This window comes from Parambassis ranga, chromosome 19, assembly GCF_900634625.1.
Source record: "Parambassis ranga chromosome 19, fParRan2.1, whole genome shotgun sequence".
In the NCBI taxonomy this organism is placed as follows: domain Eukaryota; kingdom Metazoa; phylum Chordata; class Actinopteri; family Ambassidae; genus Parambassis; species Parambassis ranga.
In genome coordinates, this window is record NC_041039.1 from 10,381,899 (window position 1) to 10,405,360 (window position 23,462).

Below are 23,462 nucleotides of genomic sequence, written 5' to 3' on the forward strand. Positions count from 1 at the left end.
AGCTTGTGTAGGTATGATAAATGTTACTTATCACCTATTGACCCAGAGAGGTCAAGCCTTTGCCCTGTCACCCATCACCCTCCTACTTCCCGCTGTCTTCTTGCTGCCTGTGGATAGCCTTTATCTGCACAGGCGTTAGATTTTTCTCTCTAACTCCAACAGATACCAGGCAACATAACTATACACTTCCCTTGTTTGCAGTCAAGTGTGAGATGTTTTTCCTCTCCGGATTTATCTTTCTAAAAATATCTAATATTTGGCCTGTGGCCTCTGAAATACATTTATGATTAGATACAGCGAGCTCGTACAGATGTGCTCTCGTCTCTGTGCTCCCAGCTTTGGTTTTGACCTTTACACTTTTAATATCTCTGCCAGTTTTTAGAACCTTACTGCAAAGAGATAAGAGAATGGAAGAAAGTGTGAGATTATCATGGAAATAATCTCTGGGAAGAAATGCATTTGGATGAAATATCAAGGACAATGTGCCTATGTGTGCACACACACACACAAACACACACTTGAGTATTTGTGCTAGATGGGGTTTCTGCAGTGTAAAGAATCACTGAGGAGCTTTTGTTCTTTTCAAAATCCACCTGATAATGTTGGTAGCTGGCTTCTTGCCTGAGCTAGTTGGATTTAAGAGACGAAAAAGGAGAGAAAAAACCTTTTAGTCTCCAGTGCCTAGCCCACTGTAAGACACTTTACACACCCAACACAGTGGCCCAGATTTTCTACAATCCCATCAGTGAAATGCCTCTTGTGTTTGGAGCCTTTAGAGGTGGATGTCATTTTCAAGGGGTGACCCTCTGAGTTGAGAAGTGCAGCACAGGTAAGAATAACAATAAATGCAACACAATATCACCAGCATGTTGCCGGGTTTCACAGATAGGTCTTCTCCCTCTGTTCCCCACTTCAGTGTTCCACATGAGACTGATTGAGCCATTTCGTAGTGCTAAGCTGCGTGAAGAGTGCCACTTTTATAATGAAAGAATACTGCTAAATCAAGCCTTGACAAATCTAGTTTCTCCATGTCCCCACATTGAGGGTTGGCGGATTAGACTCTAATTTTAGTGCCACTTATCTCTTCAGCTGCTTTTAAGAATTAGTTCCAAATAACAAAAAAAAAGTGTGAAAAATGTGAAGGGTTTTGGAGGGAGTTGGATGGGAGGGCAGTGGGAGTTGTCTATTGTCAGGGAAGCAAGGCTGTGAAAAAGAGATTGTCTAGTGGCAGAGAGGGCCTTTGCATAAGAGTTGAAATTTGCATACAAATCTGCAGAAAAAAAACCCAATTTTGTGGCGGTGGAAGAGAGGACGGTTGTTTAAACAGGAAGAATTTTTCACCGTCACTCCCTGCCGGTCCCACCACACAGTATCTCAAGTGGCTCCATAAGATCTCAAAGCCTGATGGAGTTTTCAAACAACTCAGACCATGAAAAATTTAATACAACCTCTTTCTTCTTCAGTTTCAGTAACAGCACCTTAAATCCTGGGTGTGTGAGATTGAAGCTGTTGAATGAACTATGAGTCTGAAAGGCTTTGGGTGTTTGCAGCATTATGTCACTTTACTGCAAGTCAGCAGTAAGTTCGTCTAATTACTTTTCTGGACTAATGTCACAAAGACCACAGTAGTTTGGACCTCTCCATCCTGCACATGTTTGGCTACTGTGACACGTCATCAATACCAAACAACCATCTATACCGCACTGGAGGCAGTTGCATTTAAAACAATGGAAGGCTCAGCATCGGTGTGCATTCAGCACTTTTGTATAGCTGTCAGTTTATTGATTTCACTTTTAAGGTTGGCATCAATTCTTCTCTGCACACTCTTTTCTGTTTGTGACAGCGGAGGGCAAATGCATGTTTAAAAAAAACCCTCTCTGTTTAATGGAGGTGGGGAGGGTACCTATAAGCACCCACTTCCACTCAGATCTGTTTCTGTTGGAGCCCTTGACATTGCGCACAGTGTTTGGGTGCGATTATGTAATCCATCAGGGTATTACCATAAAAGACTGGGGGGAGGGGTGTGTATGTGTGTATGTGTGTGTGTGAAGGTAATAGTGGTGCTACTGATGATCATTGGCTAGCAACTGCCCAAGGGCAGGAATGTTTTGTGTGTCGATGTGTCCGACAGGTGGCTAGGAGACGCTAATTGATTAATGATCGGGGTGATATATGAGCCCCCGCGGCCAGCCTAAACATAAAGGCTCAGAGCATTGGTGTCGCCCTAAATCATTTCCAACCAGGCCCGTAAACCCAAAACAGTTTCCTCATTAGCATATGAAAGGCCAATCATAAGGGGGACTGTGCCTTTCGAGCCCTTTGTGGACCGCCTATTGTCAACGTCCTGAGTCTGAATTAACAGGCTAGCATTTGATGCCAGATGAATAATGACAACAAAGATGGTTTTATAATAGGGGTCACTTAGCATTAATGAATGACTAAGATCCCAATGATCTAAGACTTTGATATTGCTGGAGTTTTTTCTGGTGTTACGCCTAAACAGTGCTTGCAGGAAAGATGATTATACTTGTAAAAAAGAGCGGCTGTTTCCTGCGCTGTGTGAGATGGAAATTGCTGTTACTTTACTACAGTGAATAAAATATTGTTATAAAACTCCAAGTTGAATGAATGTGTTTTCACCATGTATTATAGTGGCTATAATTCCCCATACCTAGAGGTGAGATAATTTACATTCTTTCTCCACATATGTGTTTTTGCTCTCTACATCACAGAGCTGACATATTTTCCATTCAAGCAGTGTCAGATTTATCCTGAATGATTGAACATTATTGGAATTCACCTGTCCCCAGATGATCATAATTTGCACTTGGTGTTCCATATAACACTGTCACAGTGGATTAGTCTCTCTGTCTCACTTCCTCTCTCCCTCTCTCTGCCTCTTCCTCTCTGTCTCACTCTCTCTGGTTATTTACCATTCCACAGGGGGCCTTGCGTGACCCTCTCCATTGTTTTCTTTGGATGACTTTGAAGGACAATGGCAGTCTGGATCTTTGGCCGGCACTCAGCTTGTGTGAATCTGCATCTTTCCATTGGGAGTACTGTCCTACTATGTCAAGAGAGGTTATGTGATCTATGTGTCACTGAAGGGGCTTTCCACCGCTGAGAAGCCCCAGGATGAGGGGCTTGCGTATTGTGAATGTGTGTGTATGTAGCTGAGGGAATTTGTAAAACCAAGCAAGTTAAAACAACACATTGTGTCTGTTTTAAAGTGCGCTCTCGCTGTGGGGTTGCTATTCTGTAACACGCGCACACACTTTAAAACTGCCGGTCGTATACCAGCAGTCAGATTTCTGTACTATGCAAGGGCGATGCTGTCACAGTGAATAAGTGAATGTCCCAGGACTCATGACTGATTTTACTTGAGAGTTCGAGTGCCCCCATCAAACCTTTTAAACCATCAGCAGTTGAGCAACCCAAAACCCAGTCCCAGGTGCTGATGCTAGCCCATACATCGAGGATTGTGTTATTGTTTCAGGCTCTCTGCTTGAGACTGTGAGTAATCGAGGCCTTCTACGTGAGGTAAATTGGGTTCCATTTGAAAAGCAGATGGACTTGTTTGGCAGGGCTCCAGCTGTGAGGGCCCCATCTTTTTTCTTGTGTGTGTATGTTAAAGGTGAGTGTCTGCAGTGAGTTGCCTTTACCCATCTGCAAGGATAAAGACATGATTACCTAAGGCTACTTCTGTCCACTCTTATCAGGCTCAAGCCACTCATACACACACGCTTTTACCAACACACATACATGTAGGTGCATATAACCTTTTCCTCTGACCTCCTCCTTCTATATATGAGGATGCTTATGCTCTAGTGGTAAAAACACACCATTCAAATACCATTCAGACTCACAAACAGGAAGTGAAGGCATTTAATAAAACAGGAAGTGACAGGCACTGTGCACAAACCAACTGCCTGGCTGATTTTTATTTTTGAATGGATAACAGACGGACGGAGCAGCACTTTAATCACCATTTGTTTTGCATACATTGCATTGTGTTGGTATTTTCTGAAAGAAATCTTGATGGCTCATCCTGCACTTGAGTTTGTATACTATATTAAGCTTGCAAATATTTCTATAACCCGTCTTTGTCACATGCAAAGCACATGACAAGTTTATCTCTTTATCATTGGCTTTAGGCTGGCAGTGGATTATACAGTGTATTATAATTTAAAATTTAATACTGATTTTTATCAGTTTATTTAAAAATGGGACAGCCAAAACTAGCTCACAATTTAACATTTGTTTTAGGCTAATGCGTGACAGAGTGTGGATGTACACGTCTTCACTGTCTGGTATTGTTAATATATTACGTGACATGTCTGTAAAGCTTAGGTCTAAAATTAGGACGATTGTGGGATCTGTATAGGACACTCTTGGCAGGGTAGCTGTGCCTAGTCCTTTCTCCACCTCTCCATCATTGACATGCAGGCTAAATATGAACATGTAGCAGGGAGGTGAGCTTATAGCCGATGCATGTGAACCATATTTTTGTGGCACTGTTGAAAAGCTTTTCACGTCAATCTCTCATTAACACTGAATAGATGTTTTTGCAGCAGACAGCTGGAATCATGTAATGTGCAAATAAAAGCTTTTGTAGAAAAGATATGATTTTGTAAAATGTTATATTTATATGACTGTCCTCAAGAGATTGAGATAACAAATTAGTGTGAAATTCATTTACTGCTTGTCAAATGGCACTAAGGTCACATCTAACTGGAGGGAGGGGATTTTTCGTGGCGGTATCTCCAGCCTTCTAAAGAGCAACCAATGGCATGATCATCAGGAAAGCTCTCAGCTTGCTTCTCCATTTGTTAACTGAAGTACAGAAACTTGTTTTCTCACTATGACAAGTGAAGTGAAATAACGCTGAACAGACCACAGTGTGTGATGTCACGGTTTCTCTTGAATATTTTGTAAAACCCTGTCTTCGTCCTTGGTTGTACACGTTATTGGAGCTAGATAGATTCTGCAGCCAGGATATGCTAAAAAGAGATGGCCTCTTGTATTCTTTGCTTTTAAGTGCTTTTGACACAAACCAATTTTCTATTCAAATATGACTGACCATGATTATGTTGTTTGGCATTTCTGTAGAATCCATGAAATCCAACAAAGTGCCCTTTTAACATGTGAAAAGTGGACCAGACCACCATCCTGTAATTTTCATTCAGTTGTTTTTGGTTAAAAACAATCCCGCAGAACATTTTCCAAGCTTTCTACAGCACAAAGGTGCCATTTATCAGCCATGCTAAGTGCCATGTGACTCTTTCAATTTAGATCTGCATCTAGACCTGTTGGTAAACACTTCTGATTATATAGCAACATGCAAAATGGCATTATTCACACACAAACTGAGGGTTGCTAGATTCTTGTCTGCAGTATCCATTCATCAGTACAGCAACAGCCTAGCTGTTCTACTATGAAGAGATGACACGCCACTTTAGATTTGTCTCTCTCTCTTGGCAATGAAGGCGCCTCTGTGTCCCTATTTGTGCATCAGGCTGAGGGGATTTCTAGGCCGCCACCTGATTCACATTGCTGTAATTGAGTTGTGGCCATAAGCACTACTGTGCCTGCCTAGGCCCTAGGTAATTCACACACCACAAAAGCACTGTTTTACTCCACTTTTCACATGATGTCTGGGGCACAAATGTAGCGAGTGAGAAAGTCCAATCTATTGGAAAAGGGTGGGGAGATTACAGGGAGTATGGGAAGGAAAAAGAGTGTAAGAGTTTTCATGTAGTGAAGCAGTTCTGTGCCAGAGAGGCTAGGGAGTCACTGAGTCTGCAGCACGTGGATAAGGACCACAAAGCTCTTGGTTTCAAATATCTTTCTCTCTCTTTCTTCCTCTCTCCTCAGAGCTTAGGAGCTGCAATCGATTCAAAGGGAGATTTCCTTGGCCAAGGACAGGGAGATTGACGTTTTTGGGGTAAGCCCGAATTTGTCGTTGCTGTCGACTCTGCGTAATTGGACTTTCCACCCTCTTGTATCTGTGGGTACCAAATGCCATCTTGCTGTCTATACGCTGGCATTGTTCCTTGTCATGTTACTTCCATATCAGTATTGTTGTTACATTCATTGTGTAGCTCATGACTGAAATCTTTTTAAATGCATATTTTTGCTGCATTTACATCCAAACTGGGAGGCTTTTAGAGGCGCTGCAGACCCTGCTTTTAGTGTTAGGGTAAAATTGTAATCTGGACAGGCAGAAAGTGTGACGCAGACACCCACATTCGATTCCTGATTGGGTCTTATCTGTCAAAGTGTGTTATGCCATCATCATGTGATCCCTCACCGGAAGAAAACAAAGAAATCAGTCTTGACTACCAACATGAGTAGGAAATAACAGGCATCACTGACCTTGTTGTGTGTTAGCTGCTATTTCGCTCTATATTTCAGCAAGCAAGTACTACACATAAATGCAAGAGGCATGATAACGTATGAGTGTTTTTGCAACAAAACACTGGCTTTGTAAAGGTCAGGTTTATGCACAGCTTGTCAAACCTGTGAAGATATTTTCACACATGTATAAACTGTATTTGTTGCCTGTATGCTGCCAGTATTGGGATCAAATCTAAGCTTTACTTTCACGTCATGTGAAAGTGACAAAGATCAAATAAAAAAGAGGCATTCTTCATTAGGAACTGTGGTGAAGAACACAGACCACTTCTCTGTGATATTTATTGATATGTTTTTGGGTGAAATGTGGCTTCTCAGTTCATACTGTTGTGCTAGAATGACGCCACATTAATGTCTGACAGGAAGGAGCAGAAATGTTGTCTTCTTCTGCGTGTACAAACTTGTGTTTTGCTTCCCTGTCCTGCCCTTTCAAGTCCTGTCCTGTCCCATCCTGTACTGTTCTTAATGTCCCTTCCTGGCCCCTGGGGAAAGGTGATCTGTCCCCCCACCTCTCCCATACCAGCCTCAGAGTACAAGGAAATAGAATGGTATGTGTACTAATATGCCAGCCAATACCCTGAAGAATGCAGACTCCCTTTACAAATCGCACACTTCACTGGACGCAACAGAGAAATGTGTGTATTTTTGCGCAGATTTACACCCACAGAAAATGTCCATGTTTCGTAAGTGGGGGTGACAAGTGGTCTGGCAGACACTCCCCCATTGGCATCCAGTCTGGCATATGATTGCTGTGATGGACCAAACGAAAGCTGGCACTTTATATGCACACACCCCTGAGCTCATCTCTCTTCTTTTGTCTTTTCTGTAATTTATTTTCATGCTGAAAGTTATCCCGCTGTGTCGTCTTAGCTTTTGTAAAGTTAGAAACTAGGAAGGCAGCCAGAAAAACATGTAGGAATTAAAGTAGGTCAGTTTTCAATTCAGTCTGGCTTTCCTTTTACTTGTTTATTCTTTTCATCTTATTCACTTCATCTGTTCATGCTGAAACGTCACACTCTTTGAAATCATGTAATTATTCCATTAGATGCTTCATTTATTCATTGCTGTTGTTATTTTGTGAGCTGGCAGTGGGTACGTGCAGTACTTGCATGCACTCATTTTCCACTTTATCTCCCTCTCTTATTCTCACTCTCTCTCTCTCTCCCTGTCTCCGCATTAGCAGGTTTGGGTTTTCATCTCCACGTAAAACGGTATTTAACCCCCCCTCCCCATCATAATTTAGATCCAGTCTCATAAGTGGGTTGGGAAGCGGCCCCAGCAGTTGATGTGGAACACATGCCTTTAATGATTCACACTCTGTGCGGTAGGTCGGTGGTGGCTGCCGAGCCCGCTGCCTCTCCCTCCGTCTAGAGTGGGACTGGTGTGTTTTTTTCAGTGTAGTATTTTTTCTAACTCTAATCCACACATGGAAACTTAAAATGTATTGTTTATGCTCAGTGGTTCGTGTGCAATGCTTATTATGTCAATTGAATAATCAACACTTGACACATTTGCAGCATAGTAGTAAAACTGTTTTCAGTGCTTTTTGTTGTGATTGTGTTGCATAGACACTTTTTTTCTGATTCACCACATTTATTTGTAAATTTTACTCAAACTCCCAAATTTGGAGTGTTTCACTTGAGTAAAAAAGGTTTGTGTTGCTGAGCTCATTTATTGTAAGGCATTTGAATAGCAAGACATTTTGCGGCATCTGACTTCCTTACCATCAGCAGAATAGCAGAAGTGTGCTGTAAGTGCTAATGCTCAATTGGTTTTCAGCTGTGAGTATGTGCACCCTCAGTGGCAAAATTGAGAATTTCACACATGAATCTCATTTGAACAAACAGCCAGTCACTCTCACCCCTGTGCATTCATCCACTCAGCCATTGGTGGCCTTATTGTGTGTGTATAAATGTGAAGTGAGAAATATGAGTGAAACGTGGCAGCATGTGACGGGGGAGTCGGTCCGTCTAAGCTGGCATAAATTGCTTCCTGTTTTTGCTTTCACCCAGTTCTCTAAATCACAGTTTACATCTTTCCATCCATGCTTCCATCTTTTGTTCTTTCTCTGTATGTCTTCCTCTGTCTCGCCATCCTGGGTCCCACGCCTCTTTGTGCGGCCTTGTCTGACCCTTCCTTCCTCTACTCACTCACACATACGCACATCTCCTGCCATGCGCACTGGACATGTCACATGGACGATATAAAGGATAAACAGTAACATACGGTAAACCAACATAATGGTGTGTCTACAGCTCAAAAACAATAGATTAACACATGCTGGACAAAAAGCATGACTCAAGAAATGGCGTATTTGTCAATGTGCAGAAATTGATTCACTGGAAGCAATATGTGAGACTTTTCTCATAGTACCAGGAAATGTTTGTGTGTGATGTTGTAAGTCTAACTGCTTTGCTCTTTTGCATTACTGAGAGAGTAATTTAGATTTTCCTATTTTCCCACAAGTGCTTGAATTAATGCCCACCAGTTTACCAAGTCTGTTTACTTTGTTTTTATGTGGCGTGCTCAGTTTTTACAATAGCCATAATCCACAGCATAATAAAGTGCCACTCATAAAAGTGTTGCTTTAATGAAACTATGCCTTTGTGCTGTTTTTATGTACACTGTTTAGAGAAAAATGGTGCTAATCCATTTGGGGTCATAAATTAGCTTTTAGTTAGAACTTGCTTTATGAAGTTTGGTGCTCTCAAAGAGTCACTGTGGAGGGTGTGTTTGTGCTGAAACTGATGAAGAGACCTCCTTGGATCTGAGTTGTTGCTACAAAGAAACACCCGATACTGTATGCTGAAATCTCCAGTCATTCTAGGCAAGAGGGCGTAGCTAACTGTACTGAGTAGTCTGCAGTTCCTCTTTGGGGCGCCTCCTGACAGGAACTTGGCAGCAAGGAAACATAAACAAATTCCCTGTGGTGGGCTGGCAGGCTGGGCGGCGCGCTTCCCCCCCGTTACCATACATGCACAGCGAATCGCAGCTCGGCTCAAGCTAGTCTGCTCAGCTCACAACCCACAAGCTGTGAGAAATAGATCTTAAAGGGACAGGTGCTGCCTGCCCTCCTTAAAGGGGCACAAGTCAGCTCTGCATCTGTAGTCTGGTTTCGTTGTAGTTGTCACAGTTGTTTGGGCCAGCACGTTTGCTTTCCACTGTATTGTTTTAGACTGACAGTGATGTGTTTTACTCCTGGTGCTCTAACCTCCGAAAGGGATCCAACAGCACCATAGGAACCCTGCCTGGGATCTCAAAATGGTTGTTTTTGCTGAGATTGCAAAAAGCTGCTGCAGTGACGATGATGTAATGATAAAAGTTGGGGGAGATGGGAGGCAAGAATGGTTGAGAGGGTATGCTGGGCCCAGCAGTCATAATATATACACACACATATGTGCAGACGCCGCACAACCAAAACATACATTCTTGTCTTATTTATACATTTGTGTGCACATAGACTCACATGCCTGCAGTTTGCTCTTTCTTTTGCTTCCTCGCTCTCCAAACACAGTGGTGTATTGTGCAGCCTGACCTGGTCCCTGTCCAAAGGCAAAGAGAACCCAGATTGCTGAAACAGAGGGCCCACTACTAACAGGCCGGGCCAGGCTGTAGTTGTTATAGCCTGCTGTGGCCTTCCAAACCAATGGGGACTGCTAGCTGAGCCCAGTGTGTGTGTGTGTCTGTGCACTTTTTTCTCCTTTTGATCGGCCGCAGAAGGAGCTTTTTGGACAGCACTTGCAGGAGTCGACATGGCACCTCAGCGCAATTTCATAAGCGCTGGTAAAGGCATTTGCTTGACTTTTAATAGCCCTTCTCTCCATAACATCATCCAAATGCACTATTTTCAACCAATCTTTAAAGGGCGTTGCTGGTAGAGATGGGCCACAGAAAACAAGGCAGTGGTGAGTAGGAGGAGGAGACCCTTCTCCTGCTTCTGTTCTCATCAGGATTTAGCTTATCTGTGTCTATTGTCATATAATAAGTCTGTTAATGCTGTTACAAAGTAAGTAGATTGTAGTTTTTACAGTATGTCTGTTTTTCTTTTTCTGTATCTCTACTTTCAACATATTCTATAACCCAGCTAATCTGAATACAGGCCATGGTTGACTAAAGCTTTGTTCATTTCCTTAGGTGATATACATCTTCACCAGCTGAGTCTTTTCCCACAAGCCATTTCAGCTGCAAGAACATGTAAAACAGGAAGTGCTGGGGGATTATGTCACTGCCTGCAAGACATTTTGTGGAAGTAATGATGCTGTCGTTTTCCCAACTCTGTGTGTGTGTGTTCATGGTTGTGAGAGAATAGAATAGTCACTGCTCTCCCTGTGGAGGAGAAGAGGGTGACAGAAGACTTAGGATCAACCTGTTCCACTGACGGGGCACAGTGCAGGTTGCTGCGGTGACGATGTGGTTCACATGGAAGGAAAGGAGGAGAAAGTGGCACCAAATGATAAAAGGCAATAAAGATGAGCACTTGTTGTGGCACAAGTCTCCTGGGATGCCATTAGACTGTGTGTGTGTGATATGCATATACAATATGTGACTCCTTTTAACTGCGTAGGTAATCCATGTCCACGTCTCTGCTTTGTGCATGTGTGTCCCAGTCCTCACTTGGAGTAAAACCTCCCACCAATGTGGTGAGGAAGACAGCATCAACGGCCCCAGATGTATCTTCACCCCACCACCCCCTTTCCTGTGTCCCAGTAGGCACATCTCTGTAATGGCCCCCTATCGATCCTGAGGCCTCCTTGTCCACACTCAATGCCCATCGATCGGCACCTCGCAAAGAGTCTCAGAGGGCTGCTACACATCCTGTCGCTGTGTGGATAGTGTGTGTGTGTGTGTGTAAAAGAGCGCTTGTTTATTTTCTCAAGAAAAAGAAGCCAGGGCCTGATGCCTCGTCCTTCATTATGTCTGTGTGTGCGCACAGGAATGTGTGTGTCCATAGCTTTCTGTCAACCTTCCCGTACTCCATTAATGTAGCTGGAGACCTTCAGTGAAATTGCCCCTCTGCACCATGAAGTGAAGGCCTTACTCTCATTAAACCATGAACAATTCGTGCCTCCATGTCTAAAACCTTGCAGCATGAAGACATAAACATTCAACATAAAAAAGAGTAACTCTGCAGTCTCAAGAGCCACAAGTCAGGAAAAAAATAGAAAAAGACTCCCGCGCTTCCTATGTTTTTAGAAAAAAAAAACTGATTAATCAGTCAAACCACATGAAAACTTTGCTTGTTATTGTTGCTGCTTGATTTATTGAAGGCCTGGATCTGGGTCAAGCACCCCCCCCTCTCTCTCCTTCTTTCCTCTCTTCCTTCTTTTTTTTACCCTCTCTGCCTTTTTTTCCTACCTAAATAACAGCCAACCCCCCATGTCTCTTCCCTTTGTCTCTCATCTGGTTTTCTGTTTTTGTTAAAGGACAGTTGATTAATGGTGCCACAGACAAAGCCCACAGTCTGCTCCCAGCCCAGGCTCAGATAGGGCTCCACTTTAGGTAAACCAAAACACGTGTGCTCTGGACAGCCACTGGAAACCCCTGAGAGAGAGAGAGAGAGAGAGAATGGGAAAGACAGGAGAAATTAACGGCAGTAGTCGCTGATATATTGCATACTGTGATAAAGTAGCCTTCTGTACACTAAATTGTACAGCTAAAAAAGGAGCAGGGGTGAACGAGTTTAAAATGTACAGTCCTGTGCAAATATGTTGCCTTTTACAGCATTTGTTTGTAACCAAGATTTAGTTGCACTATAGTAGCCACAGCATGTTCATTAAAGTATAAAGATATCCTTCTGCTCAGGCTCAGTTCCTCCTTTCACAGTGTGAAATTGCACATATTTACTGATTTTAATGTAGCGAAGAGACATTTCAGCACCTGAGTATTGTGGCTTGCCTGCAGGCTCCTCAGGAATGAGCACTGTGCCACTGACAGTCTCATAGAGCAGAACTGCCTTATTGAATGATAGCGGGGCATATTATTCCTGTGACTGCATTGAGATTTTTATTGTTAGTTGTCTTCATAATGGCAGGGCTTGACATTCATGTCATACTTAAGTGTTTGTGTGTGTGGGTGATGGTCTAATTGGCTGCACTTGCTGCCTAAGGTAAACATGTCTCCTCTGGAATTATTACCAAGTGTGTATATTGGCTAATAACAGTTAGTGCTCAGATATGGCACTGGTGCAGTCAGCCATTCTACTGGCTTTCAATGGAGACCTTTGTATACTGAGTCAATATTATATGAGCTGAGGTCATGATGTACGAACTGCCTTCCTATAATGTCTATTTGCTCTTAAAGGAACATTTTAATCTGATATATTATCCTTTAGTGTGATTTTATGGGTCTAACTTTGCATTCCTCTTCTATTGTGGAGAGTGAAAGAGGTTGCGTTTTCCTGCCAAACCTGTTTACCGAATTCAAGTAGGCAGTAAGTACTGGTCTGGTCAGACAGATACAGAATTTATAGCTGGTCATCAGAGTCACAGTCCTCTCTGAGGGGGGTCTCTGAGGGGTTAGCAGTGGCATGTAGACTCCCAAGTGGTGGCAGGCTGATCAACTTGCAGTTTGACCTGACATTAATGAAGGCATTTTGTCATAGAAGTGTGTAAGTTGCAATATTCGAAATCCTGGAGGAATGTGCTGGATGAACAGATGATGCTACAGTAGAGAGCAATATGAGCATATGTATGATTTGCCTTTCTGTTTTTTTTGGTCATTGCTTATACTTTTAATGTACTAATACAATGTGTACCCAGTACCCAATGTTCTCTTTCTCTTTCCCTGCATCCTCAGGGACAGTCTGTACTCTTTATATTTCAGTAATTTTGCTGTGTTTTTTTACATTCCTGCTCATCGTCTCTTGTTGCACTACAACGTCAGATTTAGTTATGTATGCACTCCATGTCTTTGATCCCCCCCCTGCCCTCCTGCGTTGTGTACATTGCATAACCACCCGCTGCTAAGCCTGGAGGTGTACGTCAACTCCCTCGCTCTCACATTCCTCTTTTTGACACTCCCCCCATCTTCCTCTCACTCCTTTGGCAGCAATCCAGGTCATCACTTCTTACCTCCCTCTCCTTTCTCCAGTCACAAACCTCAAAAGTCAGAGCATTCGGTCCTCTTGCTTCTTTTCCTCTCTCTTGGTGTGTTCTTTTTTTTTTTTACTCCTTTTTCATTGTTCCACTTCTTCTCCCATCGTCTCTCTGCTCATCTCCCTCTCCTTGCCTCCTGCTCTCCACTCTCCCAGTGGTCTCATTAGGCATGAAGAAGGCTGCCTGGTGTGTGTGTATGTGTGTAAGTGTGTTCTGTTAGGCAAAGTCTCACTTGACTGAGCATGCCACTTGTACTGCGGGGCCTGGGCTCCATTATTACCACAAAGCTGTCACAAACAGTATATAAAGTAGCCTCCTGTTGCCAAGTGTTGGGTGAACACAGGGCACTCCGTTAACAACAGAAGCTACCACTGTTGTACTCAGCAGTACCACAGAGGGCTGCTGCTGCGGTTTTAGAGGCCAATATGCATGTACTGTATATATGCACACACATATAACCTTCATATCAGTACATGCTGCTGCTGACACCACATACCAAACACATCTGTCTCTTCTCTAAAATGACACCCCACCTATGTGGTCCAGCCTCTGGGATGTCCTCCTCTTTACTGAGTGAGTGACTGACTATATGTGTGTGTGTCTGTGTCCGTATGTCTGTGTGTGTCCACCACTGTTTTGCTAGTGTCTAGTTACAGGGATGGGGCCCTGTGCAGGAATGGGCCTCTCTGCTGCCTCGCTGGCAGGCCTGACCTCAGCAGGTCAATGTCCATTACCACATGAAACCTAAATGTCAAGCACGGCCCCCTGCTATAGCCATTTGTCTTTCTCGGTGAGTCAGTTAGCCAGGATGCATGCATGCACACTCACCTGCTCTTACTTGAAGTGCGCGTCATCGAGTATTCACAGCTTTTTGCATAGCTTTGCTTTTTAGCCAACAATAACTTGTATTGAAAAAAAAAATGTGAACAAAGATCAACGTGATTAAAAACTAGCTTTAGTTTTTAGTTGGATTTATGTCCCATTCAACCAGCCACCAGAGGACAGAGTGCAAAGTCTTTTGCACTCAATTTTGGGGAGGTGTCATGTCATCCATCTGTATATACAGTTTATTCTTTTGGCAGTGAAAGTTATACTTTGCCACTTAAAGGAACCTCTATAAAGTACATTTTACATCACCCAGTAGATGTTTGTTGGCCTTCTAGCAAGGAATGTTAAAACATTTTCCCTAAGAGTTGTTGCGACCATTATTTCCTCCTAGCTGAACAATCTGCACACTTCCTTTACAAGGTTTACAACTTCATTCACTTTTTAAGTCTTAACCTTGACAGTGATAAGGCAAATAAAACATGTTGGAAAGTAGAGCATCACTTCATTTGTTCCTGCTCGCCTCATATGCGTCCTCTAACCCCATAATGATAATGTGTTTTCCTTACACTGTACACAGCGATGAGTTCTATAACCGCCATTATCAGAAAACACTCAGGCCAACTCCATCACTCCTTCCCCACATTACTGAGCAACAGCCATCTATTTTCATAGATAAAGGACAGTGAGAGACCCTGCTTTGGGGAGTGCGTGTTATAAATGATACAGTGAACGTACGTACACGCACACATATATAAACATACGACTTGTTTACAGGAAGCTGTCAGCCATGTGTCTGTATGATAAATAAACAGTGAAGCGTCCCCTTTTTAATGACGGCGTATACAGGCCTGCACACCAAATATTGACGGAAAGATTGAAAGCATTCTCAGGGGCCCTTCCAACATGACATATGGCTCTCACTCAGATTTTTTCCCCCGCTGCCCTTCATTTTTAAACCCCACCACCCCACCCCCACCCCTTTGCTATCAGCTCTGCTTATATTTGTCTTGTACTGTGCAGTGGTTTGAAGACATAAGAGACACATTATCAAGGGGACCAATAGGGAAACGTATGAATGAAAAGAATGCGATAATAAATAGAGATAGCATATGGCATCCGCAGAGTCTAGTGCCAGTAATCTTGAGATTTCACAAACCTGAAGCACACAGTATTAGCTCATCGCCTGTTAGCAGTGGCATCTCAGAATACTGCAGCAGCAATGCCACCTGCATTAGCAGTCAGGCTGTGCCGTGGAGAAGATGTCTTGCTTTGATAAATGTTTCATTGTTTATGCTGTCTCTGGGTTTCTCTTCCCTCCTTTACATTCTAGTGAGTGTTTTCAGAGAGGTTTTTTAACCAAGTGTTGTTTCAGTGTTAGTCAAATATTTGATGTCTGCTTCAGTTGATGTTCATTTGCCTCTTTTGGCCCTGATCACAGACAGCATTTAATAATCTGCAGGTTCAGACTCAGAGCAAAGGGACCGCTATCAGCAGGTCCTCCACATGCCTTTCTTTCTGCCTTTCTTTCTTTCTTTTATGATTTCTACTTAAAAACTATACACTGCCCGTTTTTTTTACTTTTAGCAGTTGACCTACTTTTATGAATCTAAACTTAGCCACACTCAACCCAAGGCAAAGGAATGAGTTGATCACTGTGCTTGTGAATTTTGAAGGCAGGAGGGTCGGACTGTTATCAGTGCTTCACAAAGACCCAGGGTTAATTATGCTGGTGTCACTGTGCTGATTATTGCCTTTTTTGCCTCGCTGGCTCTTTAAGTTGCTGTTTAACCCCATTATCTGATTGGTTGTATGTGTGGCGAGTTGGGGAGTATTTTTGTGTGTGCTTCACAAAGATGAAGAGCTCTCCCTTTACCTAAGGGGGATGGGGTTTGACAGTACTGTAGTCCCCCCCAACCATCCTCCATCATTCTATCAAAGCCCCCCACTCCTCACCCACCATCCCCCACTGCTGATAAATGTGTTTTTCTTAAAGGAAGGATGTGGTTGGTTTAGAGGAGTCTCTTTTAATGAAGCTTTTTTTTCTCTCAGTGTGTGTATGTGTGTGTGGCTTGCTAATGCAGTCCAGGGCCATGCAGCGGGGCTACAGGCAGGCAGACTCGAAGGCAGGCCCGCAACCTCGACCTCAGCATCATTTGTTTGGACGAGGGCCGTCAGCGGCTGTCACGCGGCCCATGATGAAGTGTCAGTCGGTAATTGTCCCCGCGAAGCATCCACATCTCAGGGGGTGATGGTGGAGGGAGGGAGGATGGGGGAGGCAGGGAGCTGACAGAGAGAGAAATGACACCCTGGGCTCCTCCTATTCTCTCTCTCTCTCTCTTTCCTTTACACTCTCTCTCTTTGCTCTCTCCACTCTACCTACAGCTGTACCTCATATGAAGCTCTGCTGTGTGCCTGGCTCAGACTAGTGGCACCCATGGAGCATCAGCTGGGCCCCTGTGAAACATAATGTGTGCATCTACTGTAAATTTGTATGAGTTAGGGCAGGATGGTATGCTTCTGCTTTTGTGTGTGCAGTGTATCTTTTCAGAGCCTCTCCTTATTCGCCCTCCATTGTCAACCTGTTCTCCTCATCTCAATCAGCTCTTGTGCTCTTGTATTTAAAAAGACTACTCATTTTGGAAAGCCAGCTTTCATCATCTTAAAAATACATGTACATTTTCAATGGTCGTTTTGGTAATTAGATTCAGCAGTGCAGGTGGGGGGCTTATATTGATTGTACAATGTCTCTATGTAATGAAAAGCTCTTACAGGACACACAGTGGCTATTTATAGGGCAATCCATAATGTGTTGCCATTCGTCAAGGGCCCTAATGCACATCTGTGTGTAAATTGCCAGCGGAGGTTTGAAGTCAGAGCCCAATATGAATATGAGTGCTCTGTGATAGACGAGTAAGGGATTGAATAAGAGAGGAGAAAAGAGAAGGAAGGAGATAAAGGATCAGGTAAGAGATGGGATGGGATGGGGGGGTGTATGGGAAAAAAAGGAAAGAGAAGAAGAAGAGAAGATGAATGCTGCAAGGTGGGCAGGGCAGGAAATGGAACAGTGGTGAAGAGAGGTGAGGAAATGGAGGAAACCACCTTGACATAAAAGTCTTCCTCCCTTCATATGGACCCACCATCCCATCATTGCCTCCTCTGTGATGGTGGCATGAAAACTGAAATGCATTGGAGATCAATGATGGCTTTCTTAGGGGTAGGAAGGGAACATAACTTAAACATAGACAAGAAATTGCAGCATGTGTCGAAAGGTGGAAAATGTGGAGAAAAATGCAGTGAAAAAATGTAAATGTAAGAGAACACACCAGAAGAGAGAGACTCGGATTGTTTGGCATGTGGGTTTTGTGACACCCCAAGGACAGCAGGTGAATTAGGAGGAGGCAGATGGGAAGCATCCCAGTCCCTGTCCTCCTCTTTCTGTCTGTCTGTCTGTCTGCTGGCTGCAGTAGTAACACAGCCTGCCACTCCTGCTGTCTAAATGAGGAGCCCCTCTCCTCTGTCTTTCACACATGCACTATCTCTCCCTTTCTTTCCCTTTAATGGCACACTGGCCTGGGGCACTGAAGCAGCTCCCTCTGGAGCAACACACATACAGCATGCACACACACTGATCATGCATTACAGTCACTCCTGGATGCCCTTGCTCATGGTGTGATGTGCAGACACACATACGCAGAAAGTGAGAAGCTGGGGAAACCACAGCCCCCCAAATTATGCCCCAGTCTGTAAGATGATGAATCTGGTTGGTGATTAGTTAGTTGAGGAGGGAGGCACACTGCTTAGGCCCTTTAATGGGCCATAATTTGGAAGATAACTGTATTGTCCTATCTCTCTTGACATTTAAATCTAATCAGACCCTGCTGGTTAGCACTGTGGTCCAAGGCGAGAGAGCCTGGGAGCGATGAAAGGCTGCTAGCGGAGAGGGATTGGTCCAGAGTGGGGCATTCATCCCTTTGGGGTGAAGCTAAGCAATTAGACAACAAGGCCCAGACACACACATTATTTCATGTGTCAGTTTATTTATTTATTTATTTATTTATTTATTTATTTTAGTGACAATCAGAACCTTGAATTCAGTAACAGATGTGTTACCAGCCTTCACACAAACATCACTAGGGAGCCACTCCAAGGCCTCTTTTCTGCTCCTTATTACCATAGATGAGATGCTCAGTTTGATTAACACTTCTCTTTCATCCTCTTCATTAGCAGAGAAAAGCCACTGCAGCAGTCGCGGCCCATGAAAGGAGGGCATGAATTAGAATCCACTTATTCCTTAGACTGCCACTAATTCCACACAATGGTGGTTAATGTTGGGAAGTAATAGGAAAAGGGTGTTTCTAATTGTTTCTTGGGATGGTGGAGTGCGTGCCACAGCAGCTGTTTCCGTACGCGAACCAGGCCACTCAAAGAGCCCGAACAAAGTCCAGCGGCTGCATCGGAGGCCCTGCACGACTCACTACGATAGAACTCATGAGCAATAAATGTGTGTAGACGAGCCAATTTCCTCTGGCGAAGCGTCCTGCCGAGCAGAAGAGCTGGGCCTGAGTCAATGAGAACCACCTGGCGCTGAGGGAAGTGATTAGGGTTGGCACCAGTGTGAACGAAGAGCTGTTTTGTTAAGGAGGATTGAGATGGGGGGACCCAAGTTTAGTTTGCTGGAGAAATATTGACGTAAGGTTTTTGTCACAGCAAGATCTGAGGAGCGGTGTTGTTTTGTTGGTGCTCAATTAGAGGGAATTATTTTGGTTAGAGCATGTGTTTTAAGTTTTGATGCTGGTGTTGAATGTTGAGTGGGTCTGAGCTTGGGACATGCCACAACAGTGGGGTTGTGGGTTCCGCTCCCACACACATACCAACTTAAAGACAAATGGTTGAGAGAGTGGCTAACCATGGAAAGAGATGAATGCTTTGTCTGCATTGATGGGAATTTTATTGCAACCAAAAACATGTCAGGAAATGCACAGAGGATGGTGATGATATGTGCATGTGGAGAGGTTTAGTTGCAGCGTGGCCCACCCATACGACACACAGAATATTTGGCTAAAATTACTTTTATCAAATCCCACGTCACTGCAGGATTTACAATGTGTTACTAATTATTACCTGCCCATGAGTGCGGTGTTATTATCATTGAAATGATGACCAAAATTATGACAATAAGTAATCTGGAATTAACCTTTAAATTAGAACAGAGCTAATACATGATTATGGTGCTCTTCATTTTCTTAGAGTCAACCCCTGGGAGCTGAGCAGCCTTTGAGCTGCTGCTGCCTTCTTTAGAAGACTTTGATGTTTATTTAATTTATTTGACCTTTTAATTTAACCAGACATGTCAGATCCTTCTCGGGGTTTACTGTGAAAAGCATCCCTCAGTGTGTTTGTGTGAGTGTGTGCATTTGTGTGTATGTGCTTATACCACCGGTGGTTATAGCGGCCAAGTGACTGGCTCACAGACAGTAGCGCTGATCACATTTGATGATGATGGAAATACATACCGCTAAGGAGTGTGTGTGTTTAACAGGCATTCGTCTCTTTGCCCTACTGCTTGTGTGTCTCTTGTAACCCTTCATCAGCCTTCATCTTTTCTTCTTGTTTTTGCACACCACCTGTTCTTTTTAGTTTGTTTTCCATTGCCTACATGCTGTCCATTTCTCCTCTCTGGCCTGTTCAGCTCTCCTCCTTTATGCCTTGGCCCTCTCATTGTCCCTTTTAATCTCTCTTCATCTCTCCCTAGTCTTGATCTTGGCATTTAGGCCTATAATTGAGCTGGCGTCACTTGAATACTTCATGAAGCAGAAACAACAGAGAATCCCGTCATTGTTTTCTGGGCGCTGAGTTCAGCGAGTAGGAAGATACAGGGCTGCTTAGTGTGTGATAGAGGTTTTAGAGAGAAGCAAAGAGATATATAATTTAGTTTGTTAAGTATACTCTTAACAAACTAAATTAATGAACTAAATTCATTGAAAAGTTTAGAAACAAAGTGATTTTTTTTATTATGCAAAGCTAGTATTCAGTATAACCGGTAGACACAATTACAAAAAAATACAGAAAATGAAGCATTACCTTATCATATTTCTCCAATGGGATTCGTGATCATGATTTCTCATAGTTTCATTCTTTACTAATGCATGTGCCATATCATTGATCATTCACATAACACTGTTCCTGTGTAGGACATATTTATGACAAGGTTTCCCATGCATGTACTCATCTTGACTACAGATGAATTTCTGGCAATAAATTTGACCCTTGCTCTGCTTCCCTCCTCCTCTTAGCTGAACACCGCCCCCATTACTAAAAAAGAAGTCGCAATGAAGCAATGGCCTGCTCCTTCCTCCAAAATATGTTTGACAGCTCTCCACTAACAAATCCCAGCACACACGAGCACAAATACCTTGGAACAAATCCCTGGCTGACTCTAGTGTGCCGCAGAGGCACTTATCAATCAGAGTGAGAGAATGTGCGGTCTGTCCTCTTGATGCAGCACATAGTTGTAATCTTCACCTTCTCTGTTTGCTTTCTGCCTGCACGGAGCAACTTGTGTGTTTTTGTTATGTGTGTGTTTGACAGAAAGACAGAGAAAGGATGAGGTAGAGATGGAGCGTATATGCTATGCTTGAAACTCCTTATTCTTCAGCAAGTTTTGCTTTTTTCAGGTGAGGGGTACATGAGGAAGGAAAGTGTGTGAGGGGGAAAAAAGAGATGGAGAGAGGGAGAAATGTTCTGAGTTCTCGTGTTGCAGGCTGAAAGAGGACCCACTGCAGGATGCCCTACAGGCAACTAACAGCTAACACACACACACACACACACATAGAGAAGAAGCTGAAATATGAAACAGTGGCAGCACACATCAGCACATACAGTACAAGATAGAGAGCCCACATTCATACACACACTGACATGTATACCGAACTCTGCGTGTGTGTGTGTGTGTGTACATGTCTTTGTTCTGTCTGGCTGTCCTCTTGGCACGTAAATCATAATGGATCTCATTATCCAGCTGGGTCGGCTTGGTGGGGCCTGTCTGGCAGGAGATGATAGCTAGATGGCTGAGGGGGCTGCCACAATGCGTGTGCACATACACACACATATACACACACATACATACATGCATGTTATTTAGTTTACATAGTTAATATGGAAGTATTGTTGAAGTAATGTTTCATTTTCAGTGACATCAACAAAATAATAGACAACTACACACAAAGGGACACACACACACACACGCACACACCCATACCAGCACACACATGTATTTGCAGCCCATCCAGACACAATGGACATTAGTGGCTCAGCTTGCCGTCAGACAGAAGGCGAAGTGATGCAGAGCAGAGGGAGGGACAGATGAAAAATGGAACTTATCCTCTTACTCCCTCTCTCTTGTCATCTCCCTCCCTCTCCACCTCCCTCAATTTCTTTCTTTCTTTCTTTCTTTCTTTCTTTCTTTCTTTCTTTCCTTCTTCCTTTCTTTCTTTCTTTCTTCCTGCTTTATATCCTATCATTCACTTGTTTGGAGGACACAGCAGATGTCGGTTTGTCCCTCGAGGTGAGCGGGGCTTGTGCTGCCATCTTTTTCCTTCTTATCGCAGCACAGTCTCCCAAACAAGATGTAAGCAAGTCATGAATCACATGTGCAGGCCATGCAGAAGGCATTGGTTGTATGTTGGAGAGAAGAAAAAAAATGTTGTGTACACAGTAAATCACATGTTTTGTGAGTACACAAACACATACACACGCTTCAGCCATTTGGTATCCAAGCAGTGCTGGCTCTTATGCTGTGAATACAGGCAGAGCAGTTGGTTGCTCGTAACACGGTTAAGGCCTACACCATTTGTCTGGACATGACCATTACCCAAGCCAATTACTGGCTGGTGCACAGGCGAGTCGCCAACAACCTAATGTTTTCCCGTCATGCCTGCCCCCCCCCCGAAACCCCTCCCTTCACAAACACACACATAAGCAGAAGGAAGAAAAGATAGAGAGGAAGGATGTAGAGCCTGGGGCTAAACCCCCACCCCATCAGACTTGACTGACTGATACAGCTAATAAACTTTCATTTAAGCTAATGTTCCTCCTTTTTTCTCCCTTCCCTTCATTCCTCTCTCTCCTTTCTTACCCTTCTCTATTTGCAGTGTTTTTACACCGCTCATTTCCACTCTCCTCCTCCTCTCGTCATCTGTCTCTCTATTTTTCTGTCTGTGTGCCAGAAGAAGGGCCTGTCCGAGCAATCGATGCAGGCAGTCCACCAGCCGGAAGCCCAGTTGGCCGTACAGCACACCACTCAATCAGTCTGAGCAGCAACACACAGGGCTGCTGGCAAGAGGTAGACACACTCTCTGTATATAGCAGTAGCTCCTGAGCTGAACTGATTTAATAAATCATATACACATCCTGCAACGGCAGTAAATGTCATTTACTGAGTTTTATATACCAAAACAAAGCTGATTGACTCCACAACAATGTATCAAACTAAAATCTAACTCATCCAAACCACAGGTAAGGAGAAGAGTTTTGCAACATGTCTGCCAGCCTGTGTGTCTTTGAATTCTGTAGGTAATATGCTAATCTGTCTTTCAGACAAAGCTTTGGTTCTCCTCTATTTATAGCAGGTAACTGGGCTTTGTCTGAGACCACAGTTGGCTCGGTGTGTGTATGTGTGGTTTTCTCTGCACTGGTTACTGTGTCAGTGTGTGTTGAAAGTGGACACGCTCTGTACAACCACACTGTTTGCAGTTGCTGCACTTTCACCAGTTTGGTTATAGAGTGTGTGCAGCAGAGTTTCTGTGTGTGTGTGTGTCGCTACAGTGGTTGATTTCTAGTATTTGTGTAGGGTTCATTGCATTGTGTGTGTTTCCTGGTCATAGGACAGTATATGTAAAACATATGTGGTCTTTAAAGCATGTAGTGGAGGGTTTATGCTCTTTGTCTCGACGTATGCTTGGATAACATTTCTTCCAATTTAATCTGCCCTTTCTTTTGTTTAGCTGTATAATTTTCATTTTCATGGCAATATAAAGTAACCGTAAGATGCTTTGTCAGATCTTCTTTAGGACATTTTAATGCCAAAGTTGAAGTTTTGTCCAAAATAGTAGCAAGAGCAAAATGAAA

The 23,462-nt window shown here is 43.5% G+C and overlaps 1 protein-coding gene across 3 annotated transcripts in view; it reads left to right on the plus strand.

Annotated features, from left to right (window-relative positions):
• The window catches only part of raraa (retinoic acid receptor, alpha a), a 116,321-nt gene that overhangs the window by 10,483 nt on the left and 82,376 nt on the right, over positions 1-23,462 (plus strand). The window contains exons 2-3 of one of the 3 annotated variants that reach the window (XM_028430378.1): positions 5,875-5,944; positions 22,487-22,677. The exons of 1 other annotated variant lie outside the window; for it this stretch is intronic. The gene's annotated coding sequence lies outside the window, so the exon portion shown is untranslated. The remainder of the gene's footprint in view (positions 1-5,874; positions 5,945-22,486; positions 22,678-23,462) is intronic. One more of the 3 variants, XM_028430377.1, reaches the window with a different exon arrangement.